This window comes from Manis javanica, chromosome 4 (genome assembly GCF_040802235.1).
Source record: "Manis javanica isolate MJ-LG chromosome 4, MJ_LKY, whole genome shotgun sequence".
Lineage (NCBI taxonomy): Eukaryota > Metazoa > Chordata > Mammalia > Pholidota > Manidae > Manis > Manis javanica.
Genome location: NC_133159.1, coordinates 111,917,730 through 111,943,077, shown reverse-complemented (window position 1 = coordinate 111,943,077; position 25,348 = coordinate 111,917,730). Strand labels below are relative to the sequence as shown.

Here is a 25,348-nt window from a genome sequence, read left to right as displayed (position 1 = left end):
GTAAATCAAAGATTAATACATGCTTGAAACATCCTTAATTTTGATCACTTAATGGGTGTCAGATGATTGGCTAAGGAGGTACTCTTTTCTGATAATATTCCTTTCTCTTAATAAAAAAATAAAGCAGTTCCTGTGTGCTGACCTCCAATGAGTTCTACACAGTGGTATAGAGGGCATGTCAAAGTGTGGGCAAAGGGTCTGTTTGTTTCTATGCAGAAGATCAAGGCCTAGCTTGGCTACCCAGAAAATGAACTAAGATATGATATGAGGCGGAGCTTCTGGCATCATCACTCTTTGGAGGACTCATGCTGGGGGATGATCATCAAAAAGCCTCCACAGGGATCCGGGCGATGCTGTGGTTGTGGCTGTGTCCATCCCACCATTTCCTGGACTTGCCACTGGAATGAGGAGGGAGATGTCTAGGCTGGCATGTGCATACAGTGAGACAACAAATTTGAGTGGATCTGTACTGTTGGAACTCAACCAGGAGTTGGGAGGGGTGCAAGTTGTAGCGCTCCAAAATCTTACAACTATAGACTTTATACAGTTAAAAGAACATATGGGATATGAACAGATCCCAGAAATGGGTTGCTTTAAATTGTCTGATTTCTCTCAGACTGTTCAAGTACAGTTGGACACTATCCATTATATTATAGACAAATTCTCACAAATGCCTAGGTTGCCTAACTGGTTTTCTTGGCTTCAGTGGAGATGGCTGGTAATTATAGATTTGCTTAGTTTATGTCGCCGTATTCCTATTATGTTAATATGTGTGTGCAAGTTAGTTAGTAGTTTAAAACCTATACATGCTTAAGGTACTCTACAAGAAGATATGTCAAAGAAATAATCAATCCTCCCATGTTTTCTTCCATATGCTACCTCTATAGCTTTTCTTCTTCCTTCCTAATTACAACCCTTAAATAGAGTTCTTGCCTCATATCGAATTTACTGAGCATCATAATTGCTCCAGGTGGTAAAGATACCTCGAGACAAGTGCTGGGCATAGAAGCCACAGGGCATAAATCTGCAAAGAAGTGAAAAGCTAACCTTTTCAAACAATATGGCTTCTCTCTCACTTACCAACTTTACATCTCCCTGTTTGGCCCCGGAAGATGACTGGTTAGCCAGATACGGGTAAGATTCCTCAAGGGAGGAACAACCTAAGACAGGCACAGTCGCAGGGGGGCCATCAGGTGAGAAATTGGGGATCAACAGTGGTGAGGCTTAGAACCTCCCCCCCCCTGTTATGAGAGAAATCTTCTGCATCCGTGGATGTTTTAATACCCTTGTCTAGCTTGGATTAACACATAGTCTACAGGCACACACCTGATCATCTACAATTGCTCTCTTACAACACTAAACTATGTTTTATACCTTTATCTTGCATCTACCTACCACTTCAGCATTTTATTAAAAATAATATTAATAATAATATTAAAGGGAGAAATGTGGGATCCACATATAAATCAAGTATAAAAATCAAACGAGTATTCATATTTGACCTGATTTTTTATAATTCATAATGCGTGATCAAAACCGAAAGTTTCTGTGATATCTGCCCTTGTACTGTTCACCATGTAAGAACTTATTCACTATGTAAGAATTCGTTCACCATGTAAGAACTTGTTCGTTATGCTTCAGAAGATTGGAGACTGACGAAAATTAGGCTTGAGATGGATTAATGATTGTGCATTGAGGCATTGACCCCCCTATACAGATTTTTATTGTTGTTAACAACCATTTGATCAATAAATATGAGAGATGCCCTCTCAAAAAAAAAAAATTTACTGAGCACCTCTGCAGGCCCTAGTGACAGGAGGAGATGAGCTCCCAGTTGCGGAGCCCAGACTCCTAAGAGGGGGACAGGCAGGGACTTGCACAACACAGTGTGGCGGCCCCTCGTTTGCAGCCCAGGCAGACAGCCCTGGTCTGTTGTTGGCGGAATGGAAGCTGAGGTACCATGCCAGGACAGGCACCAGCCCTAGGGCTGGCTGGGCTGGGGCTTGGGGTAAGGCTGTATTTGGCTCTCCCTCCCTCTTGTAGAAGTCTGGCTTGTTTCTCAGCCTTCCTGTTAAGAGACTTTCACAACTTGAATGTTGTAGGCATGGACTGGAGTCTGTGAACAGAGACCTGGCAGGATGGATTGGGAATTCTGGGGACGTCCCAGTTTCTGGCAAGATATGCAGACTAGTAGCTTCAACAGTTTGCAGAAGTTAGGTAATTATAAACTCTCTTGTTCCCTGGCTATAGAAATCCCACTCCTGAATTTCTTCAAAAGCAGGGTGCTGAGTGTTGTCCCATGAAAAGGAAAGCTTTCTTTGTTAAATCTTTTAATCCTACTGCCTCTCATCTTGTCCACTCTCCCACATTCCCATAGATTTCTAGGGAGCCCTCTCTCTGTTCTGATGCAGATTTGTCCAGCTGGAACCAGTTCAGGTTCAGAAGCAATTGGAAAATTATGGGCTGGACTGGCTGCTGTCATCTCTCCAAAGACAAAGGCTTAACAAGGCGGAGCCTGGTGTCAGAAATGAGGTTCAACATCTGGAGGCAGAAACCCCATGGGCTGTTCCTGGGAGCTGTTGGCTGAGACCCAGTCCTAACTCTTAGTTGTTCCAGGGGCTGGCCTGTCTGACTCCAGACCCTTGCGTGCCCACTGCATGATGACCTCGTGGGTGCCCCCGAGAGCGACCCTTGATTGTCTCAGGCCAACATCCTCAGGTGCCTGTGGTCTCCCTGCCCTGATGCCAGGGCCCTGCATACAAAACCCTAGTTTCACCATTCCCCAGCTATAGATGTGGGGCTCTATGAAAGTAAGGACAACATCTATGTTGTAGAATTATTGTAAAGTTTAAATTAGATAACAAATGTAAAGCACATGGTAGATGATTGGCAGCTGTGGGACTAATTTTTTCTTTCTTCCAGGTAGTCTGACACTCAAGCTGTCAATTAAATTGTTATTGAGTATCTACTCTATGCCTAATGCTGTGTTAAGACCCCTGAGAAATACACTAGAGATGTCCTCCACGTGGTTCCACCCCCAAGTCAGTCAACCAATCAGAAAACAGGTTTTATGGGGCTTATTCTAGGCCTACTATTACGCTAGGAAAAGTGATAAATTATAATATGCATGAAGCATGACACCCCCTTCCCATGAGACTCTAACACTGGGAAGAAAACATACACAGGAGAAGTTAAGTTATAAAATAAGACCTGACAATGCTGAAAGAACATATACAAAACCACATGATGTGCGCAGTTCCTGCTAAGTGGGATGGATGGTCTAGCAGAGTAGAGGGTACCTCAGAATAGACATTTAGGAATCAGGAGGCCACATGGAGAGGAGAAAGGGGTACTGGGGACCCCCAGTTACATTAATGGGGTTTTGGTTGTTGGGGTCAAGAGAAGAGGCTAAACCACATGGTGTAGATCAAAAGCCATGGGGTCTATGGATTGGGTGCGACAATGTCCCCTGCCCCTTTACTGCTGGGCAACATGGAGCAAGTGACTCACCTCTTCTAAGTCTCATTTTCAGCAAGCAGGAATAATAGTTTCTTCCTCGGGGTGTTGTAAAGACTGAATGAGATATTTTCACATACACATATCAATGACATAGCATCACTTCATATCAATATGTTAGCATTTATCATTATTAATAACATAAAGAGAAGTTGTGGTATAATTTCTGGAGGGAAAGCAGTCCATCTGAAGCCTTGAAAGTCTTCTTGTTTGCTAAAAAAAAAAGGTGATGATGGCTAGTATGAAAATTAGATTTGTGAAAATTAGTTTTCATATTTTATTTGCTTATATATTTGATCTGGGAATATAAACCTCCAACCACTCAAAAAAGGAAAACTTTTTTTCATTTGTCTCAAAACCCATTTTCCCATCCACCCTTAGACACGGTGCCTTGAGGATGCTGGGCAAATGCATGTGCACATACTGGGTCTGCAAGATGGGGCCATGTAGGCTGTGATGGCCTTCTCAACCCAGCCAGTCCCTGCCTGGGACCTGGCTCTGGGGGTGTGATTTCAGTTCTTCTAGCTCTTCTCTTGGCAAGGGGCTCAAAGAACTTAAAGCAGTTGTCCACTGTCCATGGTAAGTGGGAATGAGATTAGCAAGAATACGTGAAATCCACACTGCACCCAACGCGCTTCTTAAACCCTGCACTGTGGTTGCCAACAGGCCTGAACACTGACTGATTTTTTTTTTTTGAGAGGGCATCTCTCATATTTATTGATCAAATGGTTGTTAACAACAATAAAATTCAGTATACGGGGGTCAACGCTCAATGTACAATCATTAATCCATCTCCAGCCTAATTCTCATCAGTCTCCAATCTTCTGAAGCATAACGAACAAGTTCTTACATGGTGAACGAATTCTTACATAGTGAATAAATTCTTACATGGTGAACAGTACAAGGGCATTCATCACAGAAACTTTCGGTTTTGATCATGCATTATGACCTATAAACAATCAGGTCAAATGTGAATATTGGTTTGATTTTTGTACTTGATTTATATGTTGATCCCACATTTCTCCTATTATTATGATTATTTTTATTTTTAATAAAATGCTGAAGTGGTAGGTAGATGCAAGATAAAGGTAGAAAACATAGTTTAGTGCTGTAAGAAGGCAAATGTAGATGATCAGATGATCAGGTGTGTGCCTATGGACTAAGTATTAATCCAGGCTAGACAATGGCAGCAAGACATCCACGGATGCAGAAAATTTCTCTCAAAGCAGGGGGGGTGAGGTTCTGAGCCTCACCTCTGTTGATCCCCAAATTCTCACCTGATGGCTCCCCTGTGACTGTATCTGTCTTAGGTTGTTCCTCCCTTTAGGATTCTTACCCGTCTCTGGCTAACCAGTCATCTTCCGGGGCCATACAGGGAAATGTAAAGTTGGTAAGTGAGAGAGAAGCCATATTGTTTGCAAAGGTTAGCTTTTTACTTCTTTGCAGATTTATGCCCTGTGGCTTCTATGCCCAGCACTTGTCTCGAGGTATCTTTACCACCTGGAGGAATTATGATGCTCGGTAAATTCGATATGAGGCACGAATTCTATTTAAGGGTTGTAATTAGGAAGGAAGAAGAAAAGCTATAGATGTAGCATATGGAAGGAAACATGGGAGGATTGATTATTTCTTTGACATATCTTCTTGTAGAGTACCTTAAGTATGTATAGGTTTTAAACTACTAACTAATTTGCACACACATATTAACATAATAGGAATACGGTGACATAAACAAAGCAAATCTATAATTACCATCCATCTCCAGTGAAGCCTAGAAAACCATTTAGGCACCCTAGGCATTTGTGAAAATTTATCTATGATATGATGGATATTGTCCAACTGTACTTGAACCATCAGACAAATTAAAGCAGCCCATTTCTGGGATCTGTTCACATCCCATATGTTCTTTTAACCATAGATAGTCTATAGTCATGAGATTTTGGAGTGCTACAACTTGCACCCCTCCCAACTCCTGGTTGAGTTCCAACAGTACAGATCCGGTCAAATTCGTTGTCTCACTGTATGCACATGCCAGCCTAGACATCTCCCTCCTCATTCCTATGGCAAGTCCAGGAGATGGTGGGCTGGATGCAGCCACAACTGCAGCATCGTCCGGATTCCTGTGGAGGCTTTTTGATGATCATCCCCCGGCACAAGTCCTCCAGAGAGTGCTGATGCCGGAAGCTCCTCCTCATATTGTATCTTAGTTCATTTTCTGGGTATCCAAGCTAGGCCTTGATGTTCTGCATAGAAACAAACAGACCCTTTGCCCACACTTTGACATGCCCTCTATACCACTGTGCAGAACTCATTGGAGGTCAGCACACAGGAACTGCTTTTTTTTTTAATTAAGAGAAAGGAATATTATCAGAAAAGAGTACCTCCATAGCTGATCATCTGACACCCTTTAAGTGATCAACATTAAGGATATTTAAAGCATGCGTTGATCTTTGATTTACCAATAGTTTTATCCTGTTAAGGAGCAATCCCCCTTTTCTTTGTTTCTTTTCTTTTTTTTTTTTTTTAATTTTTAATCTACCCTTACAAGAAGAATACTATGTTTACTATGCTCTCCCCTATATCAGGTACCCCCTAACAACCACATTACGGTTACTGTCCATCAGCTTAGCAAAATGTTGTAGAGTCACTACTTGTCCTCTCTGTGTTGTGCAGCCCACCCTCCCCTTTCTCCCTCCCCCCCATGCATGCTAATCTTAATACACCCCTTCTTCTTCTGCCCCCTTATCCCTCCCTGCCCACCCATCCTCCCAGTTCCTTTCCCTTTGGTACCTGTTAGTCCATTTTTGGGTTCTGTAATTCCACTGCTGTTTTGTTCCTTCAGTTTTTCCTTTGTTCCTATACTCCTCAGATGAGTGAAATCATTTGGTATTTCTCTTTCTCCACTTGGCTTATTTCACTGAGCATAATACTCTCCAGCTCCATCCATGTTGCTGCAAATGGTTGGATTTTTCCACTTCTTATGGCTGAGTAGTATTCCATTGTGTATATGTACCACATCTTCTTTATCCATTCATCTACTGATGGACATTTAGGTTGCTTCCAATTCCTGTCTATTGTAAATAGTGCTGCGATAAACATAGGAGTGCATCTGTCTTTCTCAAACTTGATTGCTGCATTCTTAGGGTAAATTCCTAGGAGTGGAATTCCTGGGTCAAATGGTAGGTCTGTTTTGAGCATTTTGATGCACCTCCATACTGCTTTCCACAATGGTTGAACTAATTTACATTCCCACCAGCAGTGTAGAAGGCTTCCCCTTTCTCCACAGCCTCGCCAACATTTGTTGTTGTTTGTCTTTTGGATGGCAGCTATCCTTACTGGTGTGAGGTGATACCTCATTGTGGTTTTAATTTGCATTTCTCTGATAATTAGCGATGTGGAGCATCTTTTCATGTGTCTCTTGGCCATCTGTATTTCTTTTTTGGAGAACTGTCTGTTCAGTTCCTCTGCCCATTTTTTAATTGGGTTATTTGTTTTTTGTTTGTTGAGGCGTGTGAGCTCTTTATATATTCTGGACATCAAGCCTTTATCGGATGTGTCATTTTCAAATATATTTTCCCATACTGTAGGGTTCCTTTTTGTTCTATTGATGGTGTCTTTTGCTGTACAGAAGCTTTTCAGCTTAATGTAGTCCCACTTGCTCATTTTTGCTGTTGTTTTCCTTGCCCGGGGAGATATGTTGAAGAAGAGATCACTCATGTTTATGTCTAAGAGGTTTTTGCCTATGTTTTTTTCCAAGAGTTTAATGGTTTCATGACTTACATTCAGGTCTTTGATCCATTTTGAGTTTACCTTTGTATATGGGGTTAGACAATGGTCCAGTTTCATTCTCCTAAATGTAGCTGTCCAGTTTTGCCAGCACAATCTGTTGAAGAGACTGTCATTTTACCATTGTATGTCCATGGCTCCTTTATCAAATATTAATTGACCATATATGTTTGGGTTAATTTCTGGGGTCTCTAATCTGTTCTACTGGTCTGTGGCTCTATTCTTGTGCCAGTACCAAATTGTCTTGATTACTATGGCTTTGTAGGAGAGCTTGAAGTTGGGGAGTGAGATCCCCCCTACTTTATTCTTCTTTTTCAGGATTGCTTTGGCTATTCGGGGTCTTTGGTGTTTCCATATGAATTTTTGAATTATTTGTTCCAATTCATTGAAGAATGTTGCTGGTAATTTGAGAGGGATTGCATCAAATCTGTATATTGCTTTGGGGAGGATGGCCATTTTGACGATATTAATTCTTCCTAGGCATGAGCATGGGATGAGTTTCCATTTGTTAGTGTCCCCTTTAATTTCTCTTAAGAGTGACTTGTAGTTTTCAGAGTATAAGTCTTTCACTTCTTTGGTTAGGTTTATTCCTAGGTATTTTATTCGTTTTGATGCAATGGTGAATGGAATTGTTTTCCTGATTTCTCTTTCTATTGATTCGTTGTTAGTGTATATGAAAGCTACAGATTTCTGTGTGTTAATTTTGTATCCTGCAACTTTGCTGTATTCTGGTATCAGTTCTAGTAGTTTTGGAGTGGAGTCTTTAGGGTTTTTTATGTACAGTATCATATCATCTGCAAATAGTGACAGTTTAACCTCTTCTTTAGCAATCTGGATTCCTTGTATTTCTTTGTCTTGTCTGATTGCCATGGCTAGGACCTCCAGTACTATGTTAAATAACAGTGGGGAGAGTGGGCATCCCTGTCTTGTTCCCAATCTCAGAGGAAATGCTTTCAGCTTCTTGCTGTTCGGTATAATGCTGGCTGTGGGTTTATCATATATGGCCTTTATTATGTTGAGGTACTTGCCCTCTATTCCCATTTTGCTGAGAGTTTTTATCATGAATGGATGTTGAATTTTGTCAAATGCTTTTTCAGCATCTATGGAGATGATCATGTGGTTTTTGTCTTTTTTTTTTGATGTTGTGGATGATGTTGATGGATTTTCGAATGTTGTACCATACTTGCATCCCTGGGATGAACCCTACTTGGTCATGGTGTATGATCCTTTTGATATACTGTTGAATTCTGTTTGCTAATATTTTATTGAGTATTTTTGCATCTACATTCATCAGGGATATTGGTCTGTAATTTTATTTTTTCGTGGGGTCTTTGCCTGGTTTTGGTATTAGGGTGACGTTGGCCTCATAGAATGAGTTTGGGAATATTCCCTCTTCTTCTATTTTGTGGAACACTTTAAGGAGAATGGGTATTATGTCTTCTGTGTGTGTCTGATAAAATTCCGAGGTAAATCCGTCCGGCCCCGGGGTTTTGTTCTTGGGTAGTTTTTTATTACCGTTTCAATTTCTTTGCTTGTAATTGGTTTATTTAACTTTTGTGTTTCTTCCTTGGTCAGTCTTGGGAGGTTGTATTTTTCTAGGAAGTTGTCCATTTCTTCTAGGTTTTCCAGCTTGTTGGCATATAGGTTTTCATAGTAGTCTTTAATAATTCTTTGTATTTCTGTGGAGTCTGTCGTGATTTTTCCATTCTCATTTGTGATTATGTTGATTTGTGTTGATTCTCTTTTTCTCTTAATAAGTTGGGCTAGAGGCTTATCTATTTTGTTTACTTTCTCAAAGAACCAGCTCTTGGTTTCATTGATTTTTGCTATTGTTTTATTCTTCTCAATTTTGTTTATTTCTTCTCTAATCTTTATTATGTCCCTCCTTCTGCTGACTTTAGGCCTCATTTGTTCTTCTTTTTCCAGTTTTAATAATTCTAATGTTAGACTATTCATTTGGGATTGTTCTTCCTTCTTCAAGTGTGCCTGGATTGCTATATACTTTCCTCTTAAGACTGCTTTCACTTCGTCCTACAGAAGTTGGGGCTTAGTGTTGTTGTTGTCATTTGTTTCTATATATTCCTTGATCTCTATTTTGATTTGTTCATTGATCCATTGATTATTTAGTAGCATGTTGTTAAGCCTCCATGTGTTTGTGAGCCTTTTTGTTTTCTTTGTAGAATTTATTTCTACTTTCATACCTTTGTGGTCTGAAAAATTGGTTGGTAGAATTTCAATATTTTGGAGTTTACTGAGGCTCTTTTTGTGAGCTAGTATGTGGTCTATTCTGGAGAATGTTCCATGTGCACTTGAGAAGAATGTATATCCTGTTGCTTTTGGATGTAGAGTTCTGTAGATGTCTATTAGGTCCATCTGTTTAGTGTGTTGTTCAGTGCCTGTGTGTCTTTACTTATTTTCTGTCCGGCGGATCTATCCTTTGGGGTGATTGGTGTGTTGAAGTCTCCTACAATGAATGCATTGCAGTCTATTTCCCTCTTTAGTTCTGTTAGTATTTGCTTCACATATGCTGGTGTTCCTGTATTGGGTGTATATATATTTAGAATGGTTATATCCTCTTGTTGGACTGAGCCCTTTATCATTATGTAGTGTCCTTCTTTATCTCTTGTTACTTTCTTTGTTTTGAAGTCTATTTTGTCTGATATTAGTACTGCAACTCCTGCTTTCTTCTCACTGTTTTTTGCCTGAAATATGTTTTTCCATCCCTTGACTTTTAGTCTATGCTTATCTTTGGGTTTAAGGTAAGTTTCTTGTAAGCAGCATATAGATGGGTCTTGCTTTTTTATCCATTCTATTACTCTGTGTCTTTTGATTGGTGCATTCAGTCCATTTACATTTAGGGTGACTATTGAGAGATATGTACTTATTGCCATTGCAGGCTTTAGATTCGTGGTTACCAAAGGTTCAAGGTTAGGTTCTTTAGTATCTTACTGCCTAACTTAGCTCGTTTATTGAGCTGTTATATACACTGTCTGGAGATTCTTTTCTTCTCTCCCTTCTTATTCCTCCTCCTCCATTCTTCATATGCTGTGCTTTTGTTCTGTGCTCTTTTTAGGATACTCCCATGTAGAGCACTCCCTGTAAGATGCCCTGTAAAGGTGGTTTGTGGGAAGCAAATTCCCTCAGCTTTTGCTTGTCTGGGAATTGTTTAATTCCGCCATCATATTTAAATGGTAGTCGTGCTGGATAGAGTATCCTTGGTTCAAGGCCCTTCTGTTTCATTGCATTAAGTATATCATGCCATTCTCTTCTGGCCTGTAGGGTTTCTGTCGAGAAGTCTGATGATAGCCTGATGGGTTTTCCTTTATAGGTGACCTTTTTCTCTCTAGCTGCCTTTAAAACTCTTTCCTTGTCCTTGATCCTTGCCATTTTAATTACTATGTGTCTTGGTGTTGTCCTCCTTGGATCCTTTCTTTTGGGAGTTCTGTGTAATTCCATGGTCTGTTCGATTATTTCCTCCCCCAGTTTGGGGAAGTTTTCAGCAATTATTTCTTCAAGGAGACTTTCTATCCCTTTTCCTCTTTCTTCTTCTTCTGGTATCACTATAATACGAATATTATTCCTTTTGTATTGGTCACATATTTCTCTTAGTGTTGTTTCATTCCTGGAGATCGTTATATCTCTCTCTATGTCAGCTTCTATACGTTCCTGTTCTCTGGCTTCTATTCCTTCAATGGCCTCTTGCATCTTATCCATTCTGCTTATAAATCCTCCCAGGGATTGTTTCACTTCTGTGATCTCCTTCCTGACATCTGTGATCTCCTTCCGGACTTCATCCCACTGCTCTTGCATTTTTCTCTGCATCTCATCCCACTGCTCTGCATTTTTCTCTGCATCTCATCCCATTGCTCTTGCATTTTTCTCTGCATCTCTGTCAGCATGTTCATGATTCTTATTTTGAATTCTTTTTCAGGAGGACTAGTTAGGTCTGTCTCCCTCTCAGGTGTTGTATCTGTGATCTTTGTCTGCCTGTAATTTTGCCTTTTCATGGTGATAGAGATAGTTTGCAGAGCTGGTACAAGTGACCGCTGGACGAGCTTCCCTTCTTGTTGGGTCTGTCTCCCTCTCAGGTGTTGTATCTGTGATCTTTGTCTGCCTGTAATTTTGCCTTTTCATGGTGATAGAGATAGTTTGCAGAGCTGGTACAAGTGACCGCTGGAAGAGCTTCCCTTCTTGTTGGTTTGTGGCCTTTTCCTGGGAGAATATCGACCTCTAGTGGCTTGTGGTGGGCAGCTGTGCGCAGACAGGGCTTCTGCTTCTTGCCCAGTTGCTTTGGGGTTTATCTCCGCTGTTGCTGTGGGCTTGGCCTGGCTGGGGCTGTTCCTCCAGAGTGGTGGAGCCCCGTTGGAGGGGGAGCGGCCAGGGGGCTATTTATCTCCATAAGGGGTCTCTGTGCTCCCTGCTGCCCAGGGGTTTAGAGTGCCCAGAGATCCCCAGATTCCCTGCCTCTGCTCTAAGTGACCTGTCCTACCCCTTTAAGACTTCCAAAAAGCACTCTCCAAACCAAAACAACAACAGCAACAATGAGAGAGGGAACAGACTCCTGCTCAGGTGCCGGTCCCAGGCACCTGCTCACTGGTCCTGCTGCCCTATCTCCCTAGCACCAGGGTCCCTGTCCTTTCATGGCTTCCAAGAAGCACCCACCCACCTGTCCTGCAGGGAAGGAACGCTCGATATTCTTTGTCCTCAGGTGCTGGTCCCAGGCACCCGCTCACCAGTCCTGCTGCCCTGCCTCCCTAGCACCGGGGTCCCTGTCCCTTTAAGACTTCCAAAAAGCACTCGCCAAAAAGAGAGAAAAAAAAGGGGAAAAACACGCGATTTCCTCCGTCCTCAGGTGCCGGTCTCAGGCACCTGCTCACTGGTCCCACAGGGAAAAACGCGCGATATTCTTTGTCCTCAGGCGCCGGTCTCAGGCACCCGCCCACCGGTCCCACAGGGAAAAACGCGCGATATTCTTTGTCCTCAGGTGCCGGTCTCAGGCACCTGCCCACCGGTCCCACAGGGAAAAACGCGTGATATTCTTTGTCCTCAGGTGCCAGTCCCAGGCACCCGCTCACCAGTCCCGCCGCCCTGCCTCCCTAGCACCGGGGTCCCTGTCCCTTTTAGGCTTCCAAAAAGCACTCGCAAAAAAGAGAAAAAAAAAGGGGGAAAAACGCGCGATTTCCTCTGTCCTCAAGTGCTGGTCTCAGGCACCTGCCCCCCAGTCCCGCAGGGAAAAACGTGGGATATTCTTTGTCCTCAGGCGCCGGTCCCAGGCACCCGCTCACCAGTCCCGCCACCCTGCCTCCCTAGCACCGGGGTCCCTGTCCCTTTAAGGCTTCCAAAAAGCGCTCGCCAAAAAGAGGGAAAAAAAAGGGGAAAAACGCGCGATTTCCTCTGTCCTCTGGCACCGGTCTCAGGCACCCGCCCGCCGGTCCCACAGGGAGAAACGTGGGATATTCTTTGTCCTCAGGTGCCGGTCCCAGGCACCTGCTCACCGGTCCCGCCACCCTGCCTCCCTAGCAACGGGGGCCCGTCCCTTTAAGGCTTCCAAAAAGCACTCGCCAAAAAAAAACCGCTCCAGTTTCTTTCCACCCGCCGGGACCCGGGGGGAGGGGCGCTCGGGTCCCGCCGGGCTGGGGCTTGTATCTTACCCCTTCGCAAGGTGCTGGGTTCTTGCAGGTGTGGATGTGGTCTGGATGTTGTCCTGTGTCCTGTGGTCTCTATTTTAGGAAGATTTTTCTTTGTTATATTTTCATAGCTCTATGTGTTTTGGGGAGGAGATTTCCACTGCTCTACTCACGCCACCATCCTGACACTGACTGATTTTGAGTTCTCCACCTGCTCTGCGGGTGTGTGATGAGGACAGCCAAAAGGCAGCTGGACAGAAAGCAGGGGTAAAGAGGGGGAGGACAAAGACGTACAGATTGAACCATTAATCTATGAATTATTGAGAGTTGATTCTATTTAAAAACCAACTTTGATAATGGTTTGGCCAAAGCTGGGGCCCAGAAGGCTCTGTTCTAGCCTTGTCATGAAAACCATGGCACCAAAAGCCAGGCCTGCCCGGTGCTTTTCTAAAAGGCAACAGCTGCTGCCATCATTAGCTAAAGGAAGGTGTTTCAGGGCAGCAGCCCTGACGCAGTCCTTCAGCCATATCACCGTAAGGAGAGAAAGACTCTGAGCCCAGCACCTACATAGCCCAAAGGACTGTGGTCTTCCACCTATTCAATCTGCCAGCACAGGGAGGGACAAGTGAAGTGGGCCTTTGGCTTAAAGGCCCTGAATTTGGGAGCCTCTGGAAGGGCCTTTATAGCTTCCTTCAATTTTCCTTTCAATCCTGTTTGATAGACTTCCACAGGAATTAAGATCAGGGCAGGGACAGTATTTGCCTCAGGTAAAGACTCGCCTCCTCTGCCATGTTGGCACTAAGCCCCCCATTGTGAGTGAACCAGAAAGCTGGGTCACAATCATTTTTGCATCCGTGGGGGTGGCAAGTTGGGTCTGTCTGCAAACTCAACCTGCTGATTCACTAACTAAGGAGCTGCTGGCTTCCTCATTTGTGGTATCACCTCATTCACCAGAAAGAGGCAGTCAGGGGTTTGCAGGAGGCAGGCTGGGACCCTATTTAAGCTTTGACCCTTGCACATCACTGATCACCTGAGTTTCAGTTCCCCCTTCCATGAAAGAAAGGTAAAAATGTTTCCACTCAGAATTGCTGGGAGGAATAAATAACATGAAAATTCTTATGGTGTCCAGCACCAGGCCTGACAGACATCAGTCAGTAGAACTGCTTTCCCCCTCACATACCTGACAATGCCAGCATTTGTAGTCTCTTGGCAAGGGAAGTGATCACATCTGAGTCGAAGACCCCAGGTGGGAGCTGCTGTTGTCCTGACCGTGGGTGGCGATTTGCTGCTCTTTATTGTTCTTCAAACTGGCGGACTCCTGATAGTCAAGGTCTTCAGGGATTTCACCTTGAAGGACAAGAACACATCTCTGTATGTGAAAAAGGGCCACTCAAATTCACGACCAGGGAAAACATGGGAAGCTGCAAAGCATCATGGGGACCTACAGGCTACTACTCTGAAGGTCAGACCGTGGAAACAGGGCTAAGACATGTCGCGCGCCCCGTCCTCGCCGGCAAGAACAGCGCGCAACAACAGCAGGATTCTTCTGCAGAAAGCTTTATTCTTCAGCTCTTTGTGAAACAAATGCGTTAGGCAGGACCCAGAGGGGAAGGAGAGGCTTGCTTATATAGTTCTCATGCTCTGACCTGGTTGGTGCGGCTCCATACGCTTCATTAGCATCACAATTTGGTGGGTCTCATTGGTCCTTATGCTAAGGCGCAATTAGCATGTGGTTTAGTGGCGTGGGATGTTTTGTCACTAGGAAGTTCGGGGCTTTCCGGCTGCCTTGCATTGGGAGCCATTTTCTGAGCGCGGCTGCTAACATCTCCCCCTTTTTTTTTTTTTTTTTTAAATTAAGAGAAAGGAATATTATCAGAAAAGAGTACCTCCATAGCTGATCATCTGACACCCTTTAAGTGATCAACATTAAGGATATTTAAAGCATGCGTTGATCTTTGATTTACCAATAGTTTTATCCTGTTAAGGAGTAATCCCCCTTTTCTTTCTTTCTTTCTTTCTTTCTTTCTTTATTTTTTTTTTTTTTAATTTTTAATCTACACTTACATGAAGAATACTATGTTAACTATGCTCTCCCCTATATCAGGTACCCCCTAACAACCACATTACGGTTACTGTCCATCAGCTTAGCAAAATGTTGTAGAGTCACTACTTGTCCTCTCTGTGTTGTGCAGCCCACCCTCCCCTTGTACCCTCCCCCCCATGCATGCTAATCTTAATACCCCCCTTCTTCTTCCCCCCCCTTATCCCTCCCTGCCCACCCATCCTCCCAGTTCCTTTCCCTTTGGTACCTGTTAGTCCATTTTTGGGTTCTGTAATTCCACTGCTGTTTTGTTCCTTCAGTTTTTCCTTTGTTCCTATACTCCTCAGATGAGTGACATCATTTGGTATTTCTCTTTCTCCGCTTGGCTTATTTCACTGAGCATAATACTCTTCAGCTCCATCCATGTTGCTGCAAATGGTTGGATTTTTCCACTTCTTATGGCTGAGTAGTATTCCATTGTGTATATGTACCACATCTTCTTTATCCATTCATCTACCGATGGACATTTAGGTTGCTTCCAATTCTTGGCTATTGTAAATAGTGCTGCGATAAACATAGGAGTGCATCTGTCTTTCTCAAACTTGATTGCTGCGTTCTTAGGGTAAATTCCTAGGAGTGGAATTCCTGGGTCAAATGGTAGGTCTGTTTTGAGCATTTTGATGAACCTCCATACTGCTTTACACAATGGTTGAACTAATTTACATTCCCACCAGCAGTGTAGGAGGGTTCCCCTTTCTCCACAGCCTCGCCAACATTTGTTGTTGTTTGTCTTTTGGATGGTAGCTATCCTTACTGGTGTGAGGTGATACCTCATTGTAGTTTTAATTTGCATTTCTCTGATAATTAGCGATGTGGAGCATCTTTTCATGTGTCTCTTGGCCATCTGTATTTCTTTCTTGGAGAACTGTCTGTTCAGTTCCTCTGCCCATTTTTTAATTGGGTTATTTGTTTTTTGTTTGTTGAGGCGTGTGAGCTCTTTATATATTCTGGACGTCAAGCCTTTATCGGATCTGTCATTTTCAAATATATTCTCCCATACTGTAGGGTTCCTTTTTGTTCTATTGATGGTGTCTTTCGCTGTACAGAAGCTTTTCAGCTTAATGTAGTCCCACTTGCTCATTTTTGCTGTTGTTTTCCTTGCCCGGGGAGATATGTTCAAGAAGAGATCACTCATGTTTATGTCTAAGAGGTTTTTGCCTATGTTTTTTTCCAAGAGTTTAATGGTTTCATGACTTACATTCAGGTCTTTGATCCATTTTGAGTTTACCTTTGTATATGGGGTTAGACAATGGTCCAGTTTCATTCTCCTACATGTAGCTGTCCAGTTTTGCCAGCACCATCTGTTGAAGAGACTGTCATTTTGCCATTGTATGTCCATGGCTCCTTTATCAAATATTAATTGACCATATATGTTTGGGTTAATTTCTGGGGTCTCTAATCTGTTCCACTGGTCTGTGGCTCTGTTCTTGTGCCAGTACCAAATTGTCTTGATTACTATGGCTTTGTAGTAGAGCTTGAAGTTGGGGAGTGAGATCCCCCCTACTTTATTCTTCTTTTTCAGGATTGCTTTGGCTATTCGGGGTCTTTGGTGTTTCCATATGAATTTTTGAATTATTTGTTCCAATTCATTGAAGAATGTTGCTTGTAATTTGAGAGGGATTGCATCGAATCTGTATATTGCTTTGGGCAGGATGGCCATTTTGACGATATTAATTCTTCCTAGGCATGAGCATGGGATGAGTTTCCATTTATTAGTGTCCCCTTTAATTTCTCTTAAGAGTGACTTGTAGTTTTCAGAGTATAATTCTTTCACTTCTTTGGTTAGGTTTATTCCTAGGTATTTTATTCTTTTTGATGCAATGGTGAATGGAATTGTTTTCCTGATTTCTCTTTCTATTGATTCGTTGTTAGTGTATAGGAAAGCTACAGATTTCTGTGTGTTAATTTTGTATCCTGCAACTTTGCTGTATTCCGATATCAGTTCTAGTAGTTTTGGAGTGGAGTCTTTAGGGTTTTTTATGTACAGTATCATATCATCTGCAAATAGTGACAGTTTAACTTCTTCTTTACCAATCTGGATTCCTTGTATTTCTTTGTTTTGTCTGATTGCCGTGGCTAGGACCTCCAGTACTATGTTAAATAACAGTGGGGAGAGTGGGCATCCCTGTCTGGTTCCCGATCTCAGTGGAAATGCTTTCAGATTCTCACTGTTCAGTATAATGCTGGCTGTGGGTTTATCATATATGGCCTTTATTATGTTGAGGTACTTGCCCTCTATTCCCATTTTGCTGAGAGTTTTTATCATGAATGGATGTTGAATTTTGTCAAATGCTTTTTCAGCATCTATGGAGATGATCATGTGGTTTTTGTCTTTCTTTTTGTTGATGTGGTGGATGATGTTGATGGATTTTCGAATGTTGTACCATCCTTGCATCCCTGGGATGAACCCCACTTGGTCATGGTGTATGATCCTTTTGATATACTGTTGAATTCTGTTTGCTAATATTTTATTGAGTATTTTTGCATCTACATTCATCAGGGATATTGGTCTGTAATTTTCTTTTTTGGTGGGGTCTTTTCCTGGTTTTGGTATTGGGGTGATGTTGGCTTCATAGAATGAGTTTGGGAGTATTCCCTCTTCTTCTATTTTGTGGAACACTTTAAGGAGAATGGGTATTATGTCTTCTCTGTGTGTCTGATAAAATTCCGAGGTAAATCCGTCTGGCCCCGGGGTTTTGTTTTTGGGTATTTTTTTGATTACTGTTTCAATTTCTTTGCTTGTAATTGGTTTGTTTAACTTTTGTGTTTCTTCCTTGGTCAGTCTTGGGAGGTTGTATTTTTCTAGGAAGTTGTCCATTTCTTCTAGGTTTTCCAGCTTGTTGGCATATAGGTTTTCATAGTAGTCTTTAATAATTCTTTGTATTTCTGTGGAGTCTGTCGTGATTTTTCCATTCTCATTTCTGATTATGTTGATTTGTGTTGACTCTCTTTTTCTCTTAATAAGTTGGGCTAGAGGCTTATCTATTTTGTTTATTTTCTCAAAGAACCAGCTCTTGGTTTCGTTGATTTTTGCTATTGTTTTATTCTTCTCAATTTTGTTTATTTCTTCTCTGATCTTTATTATGTCCCACCTTCTGCTGACTTTAGGCCTCATTTGTTCTTCTTTTTCCAGTTTTAATAATTGTGATGTTAGACTATTCATTTGGGATTGTTCTTCCTTCTTCAAGTGTGCCTGGATTGCTATATACTTGCCTCTTAAGACTGCTTTCGCTGCATCCCACAGAAGTTGGGGCTTAGTGTTGTTGTTGTCATTTGTTTCTATATATTCCTTGATCTCTATTTTGATTTGTTCATTGATCCTTTGATTATTTAGTAGCATGTTGTTAAGCCTCCATGTGTTTGTGAGCCTTTTTGTTTTCTTTGTAGAATTTATTTCTACTTTCATACCTTTGTGGTCTGAAAAATTGGTTGGTAGAATTTCAATATTTTGGAATTTACTGAGGCTCTTTTTGTGAGCTAGTATGTGGTCTATTCTGGAGAATGTTCCATGTGCACTTGAGAAGAATGTATATCCTGTTGCTTTTGAATGTAGAGTTCTATAGATGTCTATTAGGTCCATCTGTTCTAGTGTGTTGTTCAGTGCCTGTGTGTCTTTACTGATTTTCTGCCCGGTGGATCTATCCTTTGGGGTGAGTGGTGTGTTGAAGTCTCCTACAATGAATGCATTGCAGTCTATTTCCCTCTTTAGTTCTGTTAGTATTTGCTTCACATATGCTGGTGCTCCTGTATTGGGTGCATATATATTTAGAATGGTTATATCCTCTTGTTGGACTGAGCCCTTTATCATTATGTAGTGGCCTTCTTTATCTCTTGTTACTTTCTTTGTTTTGAAGTCTATTTTGTCTGATATTAGTACTGCAACCCCTGCTTTCTTCTCACTGTTGTTTGCCTGAAATATGTTTTTCCATCCCTTGACTTTTAGTCTATGCTTATCTTTGGGTTTAAGGTGAGTTTCTTGTAAGCAGCATATAGATGGGTCTTGCTTTTTTATCCATTCTATTACTCTATGTCTTTTGATTGGTGCATTAAGTCCATTTACATTTAGGGTGACTATTGAGAGATATGTACTTATTGCCATTGCAGGCTTTAGATTCGTGGTTACCAAAGGTTCAAGGTTAGCTTCTTTAGTATCTTACTGCCTAACTTAGCTCGCTTATTGAGCTGTTATATACACTGTCTGGAGATTCTTTTCTTCGCTCCCTTCTTATTCCTCCTCCTCCATTCTTCATATGTTGTGTGTTTTGTTCTGTGCTCTTTTTAGGGGTGCTCCCATCTAGAGCAGTCCCTGTAGGATGCCCTGTAGAGGTGGTTTGTGGGAAGCAAATTCCCTCAGCTTTTGCTTGTCTGGGAATTGTTTAATCCCACCATCATATTTAAATGATAGTCGTGCTGGATACAGTATCCTTGGTTCAAGGCCCTTCTGTTTCATTGCATTAAGTATATCATGCCATTCTCTTCTGGCCTGTAGGGTTTCTGTTGAGAAGTCTGATGTTAGCCTGATTTGTTTTCCTTTATAGGTGACCTTTTTCTCTGTAGCTGCCTTTGAAACTCTTTCCTTGTCCTTGATCCTTGCCATTTTAATTATTATGTGTCTTGGTGTTGTCCTCCTTGGATCCTTTCTGTTGGGAGTTCTGTGTAATTCCATGGTCTGTTCGATTATTTCCTCCCCCAGTTTGGGGAAGTTTTCAGCAATTATTTCTTCAAAGACACTTTCTATCCCTTTTCCTCTTTCTTCCTCTTCTGGTATCCCTATAATACGAATGTTTTTCCTTTTGTATTGGTCACATATTTCTCTTAGTGTTGTTTCATTCCTGGAGATCCTTTTATCTCTCTCTATGTCAGCTTCTATACGTTCCTGTTCTCTGGCTTCTATTCCTTCAATGGCCTCTTGCATCTTATCCATTCTGCTTATAAATCCTTCCAGGGATTGTTTCACTTCTGTGATCTCTTTCCTGAAATCTGTGATCTCCTTCCGGACTTCATCCCACTGCTCTTGCAATTTTCTCTGCATCTCATCCCACTGCTCTTGCATTTTTCTCTACATCTCATCCCATTGCTCTTGCATTTTTCTCTGCATCTCTGTCAGCATGTTCATGATTTTTATTTTGAATTCTTTTTCAGGAGGACTAGTTAGGTCTGTCTCCTTCTCAGGTGTTGTCTCTGTGATCTTTGTCTGCCTGTAGTTTTGCCTTTTCATGGTGATAGAGATAGTTTGCAGAGCTGGTACAAGTGACTGCTGGAAGAGCTTCCCTTCTTGTTGGTTTGTAGCCTTTTCCTGGGAGACTAGCAACCTCTAGTTGCTTGTGCTGGGCAGCTGTGCACAGACAGGGCTTCTGCTTCCCGCCCAGTTGCTTTGGGGTTTATCTCCGCTGTTGCTATGGGCTTGGCCTGGCTGGGGCTGTTCCTCCAAAATGGTGGAGCCCCGTTGGATGGGGAGCGGCCAGGAGGCTATTTATCTCCGTAAGGGGCCTCTCTGCTCCCTGCTGCCCAGGGGGTTAGAGTGCCCAGAGATCCCCAGATTCCCTGCCTCTGGTCTAAGTGACCTGTCCTGCCCCTTTAAGACTTCCAAAAAGCACTCTCCAAACCAAAACAACAACAGCAACAATGAGAGAGGGAACAGAAAGAAAGAAAAAAAAAGGAAAAAACAAGCGATTTTTTTTTTTTTTTTACTCAGTTGCCGGTCCCAGGCACCCGCTCACTGGTCCTGCTGCCCTGTCTCCCTAGCACCAGGGTCCCTGTCCTTTCAAGGTTTCCAAAAAGCACCCACCCACCGGTCCCGCAGGGAAGCAACGCTCGATATTCTTTGTCCTCAGGCACTGCTCCCAGGCACCCGCTCACCAGTCCCGCTGCCCTGCCTCCCTAGCACCGGGGTCCCTGTCCCTTCAAGGCTTCCAAAAAGCAATCGCCAAAAAGAGAGAAAAAAAGGGGAAAAACACGCGATTTCTTCCGTCCTCAGGTGCCGGTCTCAGGCACCCACCCACCGGTCCCACAGGGAAAAACACGGGATATTCTTTGTCCTCAGGTGCTGGTCCCAGGCACCCGCTCACCAGTCCCGCCGCCCTGCCTCCCTAGCACCGGGGTCCCTGTCCCTTTTAGGCTTCCAAAAAGCACTCGCAGAAAAGGAAAAAAACAAGGGGAAAAACGCGTGATTTCCTCTGTCCTCAAGTGCCGGTCTCAGGCACCCGCCCACCGGTCCCACAGGGAAAAACGTGGGATATTCTTTGTCCTCAGGCGCCGGTCCCAGGCACCCGCTCACCAGTCCCGCCACCCTGCCTCCCTAGCACTGGGGTCCCCGTCCCTTCAAGGCTTCCAAAAAGCGCTCGCCAAAAAGAGAGAAAAAAAAAAAAAAGGAAAAACGCGCGACCTCCTCCGTCCTCAGGCACTGGTCTCAGGCACCCGTCCGCCGGTCCCGCAGGGAGAAACGCGGGATATTCTTTGTCCTCCGGCGCCGTTCCCAGGCACCTGCTCACCGGTCCCGCCACCCTGCCTCCCCAGCAACGGGGGCCCGTCCCTCTAAGGCTTCCAAAAAGCGCTCGCCATGAAAAAAAAAAAACCGCTCCGGTTTCTCTCCACCCGCCGGGAGCCGGGGGGAGGGGCGCTCGGGTCCCGCCGGGCCGGGGCTTGTATCTTACCCCCTTCGCAAGGCGCTGGTTCCTTGCAGGTGTGGATGTGGTCTGGATGTTGTCCTGTGTCCTGTGGTCTCTATTTTAGGAAGATTTTTCTTTGTTATATTTTCATAGCTCTATGTGTTTTTGGGAGGAGATTTCCACTGCTCTACTCACGCCGCCATCCTCCATCTCCCCCTTTTTTGTCTAATAGAAGCTCAAGGCAGAACTTGCCAGCAGAGGCGGAGTCAGAGGCCTGACCTCAATCACACTTCCTGATGCCCCTTTTTGGAGAGGGGTTCTGGGCATCTACCCCTATGCAGTCAGGCATGCCTCTCAGAGGGGTCGAAGACCTCTTGCAGTGCTTTGCCTCGCATCCTCTGGCTGGCGTTGGGACCGCTTGGTACAAACGGTTTGGACCTTTTTTCTCAACCCTCGTGCACCATGAGCTTCTTAGAGAAAGCTGTGATTAAGCAATGAGGTACTCGGGCCTGGTGCAGTGCCACATGGGCTCAGGGTGCAAGAGCTACCTCAAGCTAAAGCCGAGCTTCCTTCTTAAGCATGTTGAGCCACACTTGGGGAGAGGCGCCGTCTATCGCCATTAGGGCTTGAGCAAGGATCACCTTGTCCTGCTTATGTTGGTTGCGGAGTCTGCATAACAACCAGAGTAGGAGCATGAGACCTCCAAGCATGAACACGCCCATCCCAGCCATGCCCGCCCACTCCTTGACTATTTTCTCCGAGGCGATCATCACTCGCTTCTTGGGGCTCTTTCGCTTTTGCTCTAGGCGGGCTTTCTCCCTCACTCTGGGGTTTCTTTACTTTCGTTTTTGTGGCCTTTTTTCGGCCGCGAGCTCGCTCTGTCTCCCGTTCGGTTTCTGACATGCTCCTAAAAAGCACGTCTCTCGGAACTTACCCCTCCGGGTTTTCTTCTGTCCTGCAGTTCTGAATCCTCTCCAGATGTCTGAAGGGTCCTCCCTGTGCCGGTGATGTTCTGGTTCCCGGGTTTCGGCACCACTTGTCGCGCGCCCCGTCCTCGCCGGCAAGAACAGCGCGCAACAACAGCAGGATTCTTCTGCAGAAAGCTTTATTCTTCAGCTCTTTGTGAAACAAATGCGTTGGGCAGGACCCAGAGGGGAAGGAGAGGCTTGCTTATATAGTTCTCATGCTCTGACCTGGTTGGTGCGGCTCCATACGCTTCATTAACATAACAATTTGGTGGGTCTCATTGGTCCTTATGCTAAGGCGCAATTAGCATGTGGTTTAGTGGCGTGGGATGTTTTGTCACTAGGAAGTTCGGGGCTTTCCGGCTGCCTTGCATTGGGCGCCATTTTCTGAGCGCGGCTGCTAACAAAGACAGCGGTTTGCTCAGTCAGCAGGAGCACCACGCCAAACAAGGCTCAAGGGTCCCCCTGGCATGGAGAGCGTCCACTCCAGTCAGCTCCCCAGCTGATTCTTGAAGAGCCTGGAATGCAGAGGAAACCTGTTACAAGGGGTGATGGGCGTGAATAGGTGTACAGGTTTGAGAGGGAAAGTCCCTCAGCCTGACAGACAATGAGGAGAAGACGCTGAAAAGAGCTATTCAGGGCTGGCAGCAAGGAAGTCTCCCACTTCCCTGATTTACCTGAAGTATCGTTTAATTCTTCAGACATCTGGCTTTGGTAGTTGTGGACCTCAGCCAAGAAGAGGCAGAGATGGAGCAGCGGATATTGCCGAGAAAGCTGTGGGAGGAAGCCCTGTTCCCCCAGGCTGCAAAAGGGCCGTATCAGGAGCTGTCCTTCCTGAAAGGTGGAGTCAGATGGGCGAGTCAGGGATCCTCACACAATGCCCAGTCCCCCAACCCTGTTCCCCAAGTTCCTGGGGAGGAGGCAGCCCTTCCTCAGACCAGCCCCCCATGGCCCGCTGTCTGTCTCCCCAGGAGCCAAAGGGAATGAACTCATTTCCAGAACTGAGAAGTGGCTCTGACCCCAGCTGGTCAGTTACTGATGGAGTTGGGAAGTGGAAGCCAGGCAGGGCAATGAGCTGGCATCAGGCCAGCCTCACGCTGGGCAAATCTGCTGACTCATCTCCTTCTTCTCCACAAACCCTGGTTGTTGGCAAGCAGGAAGCCACTCCAAGGAGGCTGATGGCTGGTGGCGTGGGCCACTTGGCAGGGACTAAAAAAGTGTGGCGGGGAGCAGAAACCATCACTCATCTGCCACCCTGTCCCACATTCCATGAACTGCCCAGGTGCCCACCCAAGGACTGCAGGGCTTCTGTCACAGGAGGGAATGTTACAGCATGAAGAACGTCCTGCTTTGTATGAGAAAATTGGATAACTTGAATACTCTTCAAAAATTATATTTGGTATATGGTAAAGCTTAGTGGCATCTTGAGAAAAAAGTCACCCTTTAGGGTTTGAATAAACACAGTCTAAAGAATAAAACAAACATGGACCATAATCCACTCTCCCCTACCCCCAGATAATATCTGTAGACAGTTAACAAGTAAAAGTACTAGCTTAGCTAATATATATGTACGAAAGGTGCAAAATGACAAGTGAAAACTTCCACCCCCTTACTTATTCTTCTCCCAAAGGCACCACTTTAAAGTGTCTTCTTTCTTTCCCAGCGGGAAAAAGTTTATGTATATACCTACATATCTGTTTGGCTTAAATATTTCTATGTCCTCAGGATTGCACCCCTCCATGGGGAGCCAACGCCACTGTACTTTAGGGTGCCACGAGCACCAGTGTGAACAGCGCCCTCCAGAGTCATGGAACGTGGCAAGCTGTTGTTTCCACTGCATAATATATCCCAGAGCCCTTCTCAGATCAGCACATAAATTCATGTCGTTTTTAAGAATCTGACTTTATAGATCCCATCATTTGGATGGACAATGTGTCCTTTTTTCCCCCACTTGCAAAAATGCTCCAATCAGTATCTTATGCAGCTCTCCTAGTGAACTTTTGTGAGTGTCCACACAATACATGCTGATCAGTAGGATTCCTAAGCCAGTGGGTACATACATTTAATTTTATCGATATTACCTAATCAGTAACTTCATTTTAAATAACAGCTACTCCAAGGAACAAGAGTTTCCCTGATCTAATTCCGTCCAGAAGTAAGGGGAAAAGGGTTCACCTGACATTAAACAGGACCTCCGTATTACTACGAGCAGAGCTGAATGGGTGTACATACAAAGAGGTGAACTGGATGAAGGAGACAATAATTATGTGGAATTTTAGGGCTGTCATTCTAACCACTGATAAGGAAAAAGGTGGACAAAGGGGTACAAAGCTCTGCATTTAGAGTCACCGAGCAGCCCAGAAACACCGTGGGAGTTCACCTCAGGCTGGAGACTTTACAATATTTACTGGAATTTTCTCAGAGGCTCCATGGTTCAATGTGTGTTTCAGCTGCCTATTGCAGCTTTCTATAACAATTTACTGCTCTCTCTCTTGGTTCTGTGGGTTGACTAGGAGCAGCTGGGTGGGTGGTTCTTGCTTGGAGTCTCCCATGTAGTGACAGTCACATGTGGGCTATTGTTTCAATTGGAATTGCCCAAAGGAATTTGTGATTTTTTTGTAGCTTCTAGTAAATTACTATCCTCTTAAAGAGAGAAGGACAGAGGCTTGGCCATTCATCTTTGGGTCACAAGAGACAGGCACCCAATTCAAACTGACTTGGAGGAAAAGAGGGATTTTTTTAACT

The 25,348-nt window shown here is 44.0% G+C and overlaps 1 long non-coding RNA gene across 1 annotated transcript; it reads right to left on the bottom strand.

Moving 5' to 3' along the window:
* Nucleotides 1-3,548: 3,548 nt before the first annotated feature.
* Nucleotides 3,549-23,946, bottom strand: LOC140848731 (uncharacterized). Its single transcript, XR_012129843.1, has 3 exons — nt 23,281-23,946; nt 14,110-14,276; nt 3,549-3,729 (listed from the first exon to the last, which is right to left on the bottom strand). It is a non-coding gene; the product is annotated as an uncharacterized lncRNA (long non-coding RNA).
* Between the last annotated feature and the right edge of the window lie 1,402 nt (nt 23,947-25,348).